Raw genomic sequence first — 9276 nt, 5'->3', positions numbered from 1 at the left:
TCAAGTCAGAATTGTTCACAGTGGTGGTGAATGGAACCAGACATCTGAAGATTTCCTGTAATTTCTTTTAGCATAAACATATGTAACAAAACCTATGTTTAAGATTTCAGATTTATTTTTATAAGAATTAACATTTCGTAGTATTTTGTATAATGCATCTTGATAAATATACACATGAATTTCAACTCAGTTCTGTTTATAGAAAAGCTTAGAACCTTGGGTGGAAGGATCACACAAAACCAGCCATTTTCAACCGTTTGAAGTTTGTAATTCAGATTATTTATCAAACACCAAACGTCATCATGACCTCTGTTTGAGGCCTGAACCGAAGCGGGATTGGTTAAAACAGGTATGAAACCTCTTTCGTCAAATGGTGGAGGCTGTAGAATATGCATGATGCCGATATTTATGTCTGACACTCAGCTGGATTCACACCACATGTAGAGAAGTCAAAGAAAACAGGGTTTTATACAAACAAGAGCTGAGTTCACCGGCCTGAATCCGAAATGGTCAATAACGACAGATTTTTATACTGGCGCAGAGAGGGTTAAATAAACATATTTAAATGTTCGTATAAGTAAGCATGTCAGATTTATTTATACAGCAATTTTCACAAACACGAGTCACAAAGTACGTTACCAAAACATTACATAAAATAATATGTACAAACTCCTATAAACACATACTACAGATAATAAGTTGTTCATTGCGAGGAAAGAACCTAAGATAAATACGTCCTCCTATGGTAATGTAACCGATACAGTTTAACGAGTAAGGTGAGGACAAAATTAATAAAAGCTAAAACAAATATATGCCTCAATACTGAGAGAAAACCTCTTTTATAATTTCTGCAAAACTAAATGACTAAGGACTCATCAAAGTGATAGAGTGTGGTTGGGGTCGTCTGGTGGGAAATGCTCTGATCTAAAAAAAACTTAGTGAGTCAAAATAGTTCAAAGTGTTGGTGAATGGCCTTCACTGAAATACTCGCTTTTACAAAATGTCTTACATAAAACATTTATGAATTCACTGTCTGATACCAGAGATGTCGTGTCCCAGTTTATGCATTTTCTTGTTAGACAGCCTAATCACTAAATAAAATTTATTTTTTTTTGCCATCAGATTTTCCACTTTCTTTTAAGAATTAAATTTACCACTATATTTCCATTTATTTTATTCTGTCTTCAAGATTCCTTATAAAACTGCTTGTTGTGGAGAGGGGAAAAAATACTGGATGTGTGTCGTGGAAACAGAGACACCTGCTTCCATCCACCACCACCGTAAAGAAACATCGATCACTAATTATGAAGAAAATTTTGAAAAATTGGTGGAATTCTCCCCAGAGCCGCCATCTTGTTAACGGCCCAGGGTTTCCACAAAATGGATGTGACAGATCTCCGCAGAGTTACAGCAGAATGTGTCGGTTTATTAACCGCAGTTAACAGCAAATGTTCACAATAACAATAAGAGGATGATGGGATGATGATGATGTTGAAATAACCCATTTGCGCGCGACATTGCTTTATTAGGGGGAGGAGCTTTTTTGAGGAGGTTGGCTCCACCTGTTTTAAACCGTTTAAATTTCTCCAGAGGTGGTATATAAACAACCCCGAATTTATTACTCCAACAGGCTTAAATTAATATGATAACAAAGTTACAAAATAAGGCATCAACATGACACCTGCCCTGACCCCCACCCTCCAAATGAATGAGATTCATACAGTCAATCAGTGAATGCTTTCACCCGGGTCTGTCTGAAGTGATCACGCTTAAAAATACAGGTCCTAGAAGGGTTAGATTTTTAGTAGAAACGGTTTTGGTTCCAAAAAGGAGCGATTTAACGAAAGGTTCTTTAAACAGGACTTTTTGGATTGCTCACCTGGGGCTTTTAATTTAAATTTTGCTTTATTTCTGTAAAGCTGCTTTGTGACACCAGCAGGTTGTAAAAAGCGCTGTACAAGTAAATATGACTTGACTTTATAAAATAGATGCATGAGTTTTGAAGAACCCTTTAAACCTGTCAAGATCCTAGAATCACACAACCAACTTTTACAAAATCCATTTAAGAGAAGAGAAGAGAAGAGAAGAGAAGAGAAGAGAAGAAAATATTTAAGGAATGATATTCATCTGAGAGAACCTTTCTGTTCACTTTATTGTATTTTGAATTAGAATTGAGTTGTAATCTGTTATGAATGTGGAGGCCATGTAGATTTTTGACAAAGTATATTTTTTGCAGCATTATATTTTGAGTTCGGCTATTAAAAATATATGTCATGTTTTATTAAAAAATCAAAACAAGACAAAAAAAGACATTTTGTTTACAAAAAAAAAACTAATAAAGCGTCGCTGAACTGAGGGCAGCCCTGGAAATGTGTTTAATCTGGCTTTTAATCAATCAATAAACAATAAATATTTATTTGAAAACAAGGAATTAAAAGTTTTTTTCCCCCCTTTTTTAACTTTATTGAATTGGATAAAATAAAATCAAAAATACAGCAGAGTCTAAAAACTCTCAGAACACACTAATCTCGTGAAACAAAATAAGAATTTTCAGCAGTCCTCGGCTTTTCTATTTTTTCGTTTTTCTTTGACAAACATTTCAGAACTGCACATTTTGTTGCAAATATATTATCTGTACTTGTTTTCCAACATGGTATCAGGAAGGACGTATTGGAAGGGCTATGGGGTAGTTTCTGGTTGATTAGGCCTACATTTACTGCATAATATGAACCATTAATTTAAACACATTAAAAAGTATTAGATTCAGTTTCGCTAAAATTGTTAGTTTCGTAAATTGTAATTATCTTGGAGTTCTCAGTTCTGTCGTTCTCGGGCAAAATAAAGAGTAAAAGAGGGATTTAATCTGGTTTTCCAATTAAAAAAAATGAAATATTTAGGGCAATTAACAATACTGTTTTCATTTCTGGAAGTTTTTCCTTCAAATTTTGTTTCCAAATTCCCGCAAAATGTTCTTTTTTCTGTGCAGCCCGAGCTGCAGTGTATATCAATTCTAGACCTGCTTTCTGCCAGGAGACATGACTGAGTTGTATTCGAATAAAATACACAATATACATATACAATATACAATAAACAAAATAATTAATAGCATTAAGAGTCTTTGAATTTGGTGGATTTCCTGAATTTGTTGTTTTGATTTATTGGGGTCCAGGCAGTGGGGTAAAAAGGGCAGATACGTGCGGGGGAGAATTTATGAAAACAAATTAAAGAGCTCATCAGTTTGCTCTGGAATAAATTAATAAACTCATCGTGTAATGATAGAAATATCGCGCAATGCCTTCAATAACCTGCTTTGTCTTTAAAAGAAGATCACTGATAGGCCATTTTCAATATTACAAAAGAACACCCGGTAAAACAAAATACAAATAACACGCCACTGACCTAAATAAACTAAAGACAATTTAAAATGTTAAATTTAACGCCCAGTTTGAGGTTAAGTCCCAGCGTCTACCACTCAGAATGTATTAATTATTGGCTTATTGCCGCGTTAATGAAGCTGTACATCCACTGATATCTGGGGTAAAACTTCACTTCTGATGCTGTTATATTTCAGTCGCAGTATAAAGCGGAGTGGTGTGATCATCAATCCCAGATCAATAATCCACTTTCTGATGATTTTACCACTAAACCGACATTGTCCACTCAGCACATCAAATAGAATAATTCAATTCTAATTTAATTATTCTCTCTCTCTCTCTCTCTCTCTCTCTCTCTCTCTCTCTCTCTCTCTCTCTCTCTCTCTGTGTGTGTGTGTGTGTGTGTGTGTGTGTGTGTTGTGTCAGGACCCGGATGCTAATTGCTTTCCTCTGTTTTACGAGTTTCTCTGTTTTTCCTCCGCGAGTTCTGGGTGCTTTATGAGGGACGTTTGGGGGAAACCTGGAGTTTTTAATGTTTCTCTTTAAAACATCACAATCACTAGAGAGAGAGAGAGAGAGAGAGAGAGAGAGAGAGAGATCAACATAATCAGAGGGTTGGGGATGTGACATAATTTTGAAAATACAGTGGGAAAAGAAAATTAAACCAAAAACAAAAAGTTCAGCTTAGTGAAGATTAACTGAGTAGCTGAGTTTAATGTAGTGCCACTGTGATGAGTGGAACTAGTAGACTCATTTACTAGAACTAGTAGACATATAAAAGCATGTGTATATATATGTGTGTATCTATATTTAACATTCTTATTCACTGTTCATATGAGTACACAAGTTAAGGCTGGAGTTTTATGTGCAAGCTGCTGATCTTCAGACTCAGTTAAGGAGCAGTAAAAGGTCCAGGGTCGAGTCCGGTCCTCTGGTCATTTTCTTAAATGTTTTCTGTCCCAAGAGCCTCGGCTTCTTTTGAAGAGGGAGAGGCCTGGAGGTAGAAACTTAAAGCCTTTTATTCTGGAGTAAAGGCCAGTGTAGGATGTTGGTGGGTGTTTTGGGAGGGAGATGTGTGGAGGGGGGAGTGATATGGGGTCTGAATGAAGCCTGTGGGTCATGCTGCCCCCTGAAGAACTGATAAAGCTCCTCTGATTCCTCTGTGAAGACCGAAGGCCATTCACAATACAAACTAAACTCATAGACCATCAGCGGTCATTCAGTACAGTGACTGCTATGGGGTTTTCTGCTGCTTAGCTCATTAATATCCAACTCATTTTAGACTTAAATACCACAGACTGTGGTTGTGATTATACATTCACACTCTGATGACTGTTTTTTTTGATGAAAGTTCATGTCTATGTTCACAATCTCTTCACGATTTGGCAGAGGAGTGTTCTTCTGATGCTCATTGGAGATTCTTGATTTAGTGACTGACATAGTTTAATCTTAATCTTTTAAACTTAATGTTATTCTCCCCAGGCTTTGCAGATGGAGATAACATACTGATGCTGAATAATGTGAATTGTCCCTGTTAAAGAAGGAAATAATGTAAAATATAATCAGTAGACTGAGTTTCATAAATCAAGTGACAGATGATTAAACTCATGTTGTTGTATCATTTTAAGACTTAAACTGTAGGGTCTGAGTTTAGGTGAGGTTTAGAAAATAAGAGGACTAAAGGAACTTAAACATTTCATATTGCATTAATGTGTTTATTTTGATAGAGACTGAAGAGACTGAAACCTTAAGGTTTAAAAGGACAAAGGACTTTCAAGAATATGGAGAACCTAATGCTTTCAAAGAAACTGAAGAGGAATCTTTATTTTTGCATTTCTTGATTTTTTTTTCTTCCAAAATGCCTAGTGATGTGTGGTTTTGGTCATTTTTGCTCAGTCATTTTCTTCATTCACAGAGAAACTGTGCTGAACAATTTGTCTCAGAGCTGACAAATGAGGATTACTGAGGATGTGTTCAGTTATCACAACAGTGCACATGACTCTGTAAATTCATGCTGTATTCTAAAAATATATTTAATTATATGTGAACTGGGACATGATTTCCATGTAAAGTTAATTCATTCATAAAATTGAATCATCTGCTTGGTGCTTTATTAACAGAAACAAAAGCACTGCGGAGTCCAACATTAATAAATTACCTGGGAGATCTCCTCTAGGTGACAGAAGAGCCCTTTCATTGTGAAGAAAAATCTAGAAGAATGTGCCAAAGGATGAAGAATGCTCTTGTTGGCAGAGTCAAAGAAAAAGGCCAAGCCCAGAAACCTAAAGCCCACAGCAAAAAAGCACAAATCATTACAGGTCAAAGATATAGAAGATAAACAACAAGGATCAAAATCTGTGAAACATGGTGGAGATAGTGTTATGGACTCAGCTGCTGAAGCTTGGCCTGGATCTGACTTTATTTTTTTTTTTTTTTTTTGTCACATATAAAATAATTTACAGAATTAATTTTGTGGACAATTCTGTTTGCTTTTTAATAGGCAAAAAAAAAAAAAAATCAATTTTACAGAGTTTCAGAAGCTGAGGATCAAGAGTAAAGACCCTTAAAGTATTTAAAATCTAAAGATGTCTAATACGGATAACAAAGGCTTTAATAAAATTAGCAAACATTTAAAACACTGCTTTTGAAAAACATGCCTGACTCCCTGAGCTAAACAAACCGATTCTAAAAATGATTTACTGAATTGGGTTTAATTAAAAATGTACTAAACGTAATGTATAGAAAATCATATAAGAATAAGAATTTCCACAGGAATAAAATGAACACCAGAAAAATGATTACTTTACAAAATAATTTATATAAATGTATTTAATAATTCTCTAATATTAGTTTCCATTTAAAATGTTGTTGGTTTATTTTAAGAGGCAGTGTGTGCTGTTTGTGATTGAAATGAATGACATGCACGTTTCTGTCATTTTTCCACGAAATTAAACTAGAAATAGATTTTAAAGAAATAAAAACAATTTACTCACGACTGTACATACTGCGTTTGTGTGTGTGTGTGTGTGTGTGTGTGTGTGTGTGTGTGTGTGTGGGCGGGGCTTCAGTGCGGCCGCATGGTGGCAGTGGTGGGTTTTGATTGTATGGAAACGCTGACGAGGAGGCAGGCTTTTAGGCCTCGTTCAGGAACAAAGACAGAGAACCTGAACACATTTACAACACATTCGGCACACACACACACACACACACACTTAACTATTACCAATCCAATGGTTTTTCGCTAAGATCTGTTTACATGGTTGTTTACTGCTGATATGACATCACTACAAGGATTTGCGGACCCTTTAATAACATTAAAACTATTTAATATTTACTTCCTGATCCTGTGCTTTACCCTCTCTTAATTTCTGATGTTTTTCAACAAGCAGCTGGACGGTTGTAGACGGAATTAGAGCAATTAACTTTCTCTAACACACAAAGCTTTAGACATTAAGAGTTGTGCACACCACTAATCGGAGGTATAAGGGGTATACAGCCCTTTATAAGGTTTGCATTTCTAGCCTTACACATACTGTGCTAATTATCAGGTTTTATTGCATGAGGAAATAGCAAAAGCAGCTATAATCATCAAAATCTGAGATATAAGAATGACAATAAATGATTTAAGGTATATAATATTTGTATTATTGACTGTATTTCAAGCTTGACAGATTTTGTGCTGTGCCTTGTTCATAATGTAATAAGACGAATTATTATGTAACATCTTGCAGCAAGAGAAGGAGTCAGTGTATAAGAAAAATGCAAAAAATAAATAAATATATATAATTTAAAAAAATCAATTTGTGTAAATAAATAAACAATAAAGTTTTGTTTTGGGAAAAGCAGCTAAAATCAGATAACACACACACACACACACACACACACATAGACATAGAGAGCTAAGCTACAACCAGCAAAAATGTATATATTCTTTTTAATTTTTACATAATGATAGTAATTAATTACAGCACTGTACAGAGCATGAAGATACTTTTAAGACATTTTTTTAGTGAAGTTTTTAAATTTGAAGTAAGAGAAGATGGAACTGAAGGTTAAAGGTCTACAAGCAGCATTATTTACAATAGTTACGTTTCAAATAAAATATCTGAGATTTTGGGTTTTAATAATTTTATATATTTTATTTAATGATTTATTTTGCTTGCTTGAACATTCCTTTGATAAATATGTACTTCCATTCTGTAAATTCATCAGACACAGTAGTAGTAGGTGTTGTTGGTGTTATTATTATTATTATTAATAATAATTCTCTGTTTTATTGCCAGTCATCACTGAATGCAGTTTTTCCAGCAGCTGGAGATTTGGGCCTTGACCTTTTAACCTTAGATTACACCATGACATGAAGTACCTGGACTGCTGTAATACAAAATAATACAAAAGTAATTAACAAATATTGAAGACACCTCACAGCTGTTTGTGCTCCGGTGGTGAATTATCAAATTTAAAAAACAGATATTTCACAGAAAGAAAGAAAAGCTGAAAAGGTCAAAGGAAAAAAAACATGGCCATAAACATCAGTCAAGTCCAATAAATATAATATTTCCTTTCTTTTCTTTTGTGCCTTCACGCCAGCTGCTCTGATTCAACATGTCATTATCACATAAACCCTTCATGAAATAAGAAATGTGGAGTGTTTTTGTTTGTTTTGTTTTTTTAACATTAATGCAAGGGGCCCTCAATAAAGCTAAATCTTCCAATGGCTGGAAGAAGTGGATTTAGATTTGTATGCGTTAGTATTTATAATGTAAGACCTTATGCTCTTAAAGCCTTTTTGAACAATATATATTTTCTTAGTCAGTATTCATGAATCATGAATCCGTGTGCTTGTCTTTTAATCACAAAGTGTGGATCGAGCTTACTTTAGACAAAAAGACTCCAAAACCTTTGGGATATAAACATTGTTCCTTTAAGATATTTATTACTAAAGATATTTCAGATCGGGTTTATAACACCTTTTCCATAACTTGTGTTATTCTTTGTGAACTAAGACTTTAAAGCCTGGTTTTACAGAGCCAGCTTAAGTTTACATAACTAAGACTACGTTGTATTTTAATGGTGAAATAACAGAGTTATTACATTTAGAACCAGTTTAATCCTGTGTCTGTTGTGGTTAGACTCTGTATTAGACTTATTGTTATACATTTATTACTGTTAAAGTACTGTGTGTGTGTGTGTTTGTGTGTGTGTGTGTGTGTGTGTGTGTGTGTGTGTGTGTGTGTGTGTGTAATAGAGACTGAAGAGCTGAACATTTTTCCTCCCCTCCCCCATACCCTCCTTCGGCCTCTCTCTCTCTAATCCCTCTCCACTGCTGAGCTTCAGGACAAGGCACTACCTGCTGCAAACAGCTTCAGGTGAGAGAGAGACCCTGCAAAGACTGGTTAATTGCGATATATCTGTATCTAAAAAACTCATACTTTCCTTCTCCTTCTGCTGTGAAACCAAAGAATCTCTCTTTCTCTCTCTCTCACTGTGGCATGTCACTGTGGATGGCAATGAAATCTTTGTCCCCGTGGCAACAGGCAGCGTGTGTATCTGAGCTGGAGCGAGCCCTCAGACCTGATCCACGGTGATGTCACTGATAGGAGAATCAATGAGGTATTGATCGGCGGCCTGCAGCTCAGAGACTGAGACTCTTCCAGAAAAACACAGCGGCTTCACGTGGACGTGACCACACGTGGCTTTAAATACATGTGGGAAAAGTCATGTGATCACAAGGGGGGGATGGATATGTGACACTACAAGCTCAAAAAACAAATCACATGCAAATACGAGTGATCACACATTGCATTTACAGGGACAATAAGTACGATTTGCTCCTGAGCTCCCCCTACAGCTGCAGAGTATGATTCACTTTTACAGCACTGTCTTGAAATCAAGGGGGTAG

At 35.5% G+C, this 9276-nt stretch overlaps 1 long non-coding RNA gene across 1 annotated transcript; it reads left to right on the top strand.

Moving 5' to 3' along the window:
- The first annotated feature begins 215 nt into the window (after positions 1 to 215).
- LOC136686752 (uncharacterized) lies at positions 216 to 8959 on the top strand. Its single transcript, XR_010800380.1, has 3 exons — positions 216 to 349; positions 8623 to 8743; positions 8912 to 8959. It is a non-coding gene; the product is annotated as an uncharacterized lncRNA (long non-coding RNA).
- The last annotated feature ends 317 nt before the right edge of the window (positions 8960 to 9276 follow it).

The sequence above is a fragment of the Hoplias malabaricus genome, chromosome 1 (assembly GCF_029633855.1).
Source record: "Hoplias malabaricus isolate fHopMal1 chromosome 1, fHopMal1.hap1, whole genome shotgun sequence".
NCBI lineage: Eukaryota > Metazoa > Chordata > Actinopteri > Characiformes > Erythrinidae > Hoplias > Hoplias malabaricus.
This window is presented reverse-complemented; position numbering and strand designations above follow the sequence as displayed.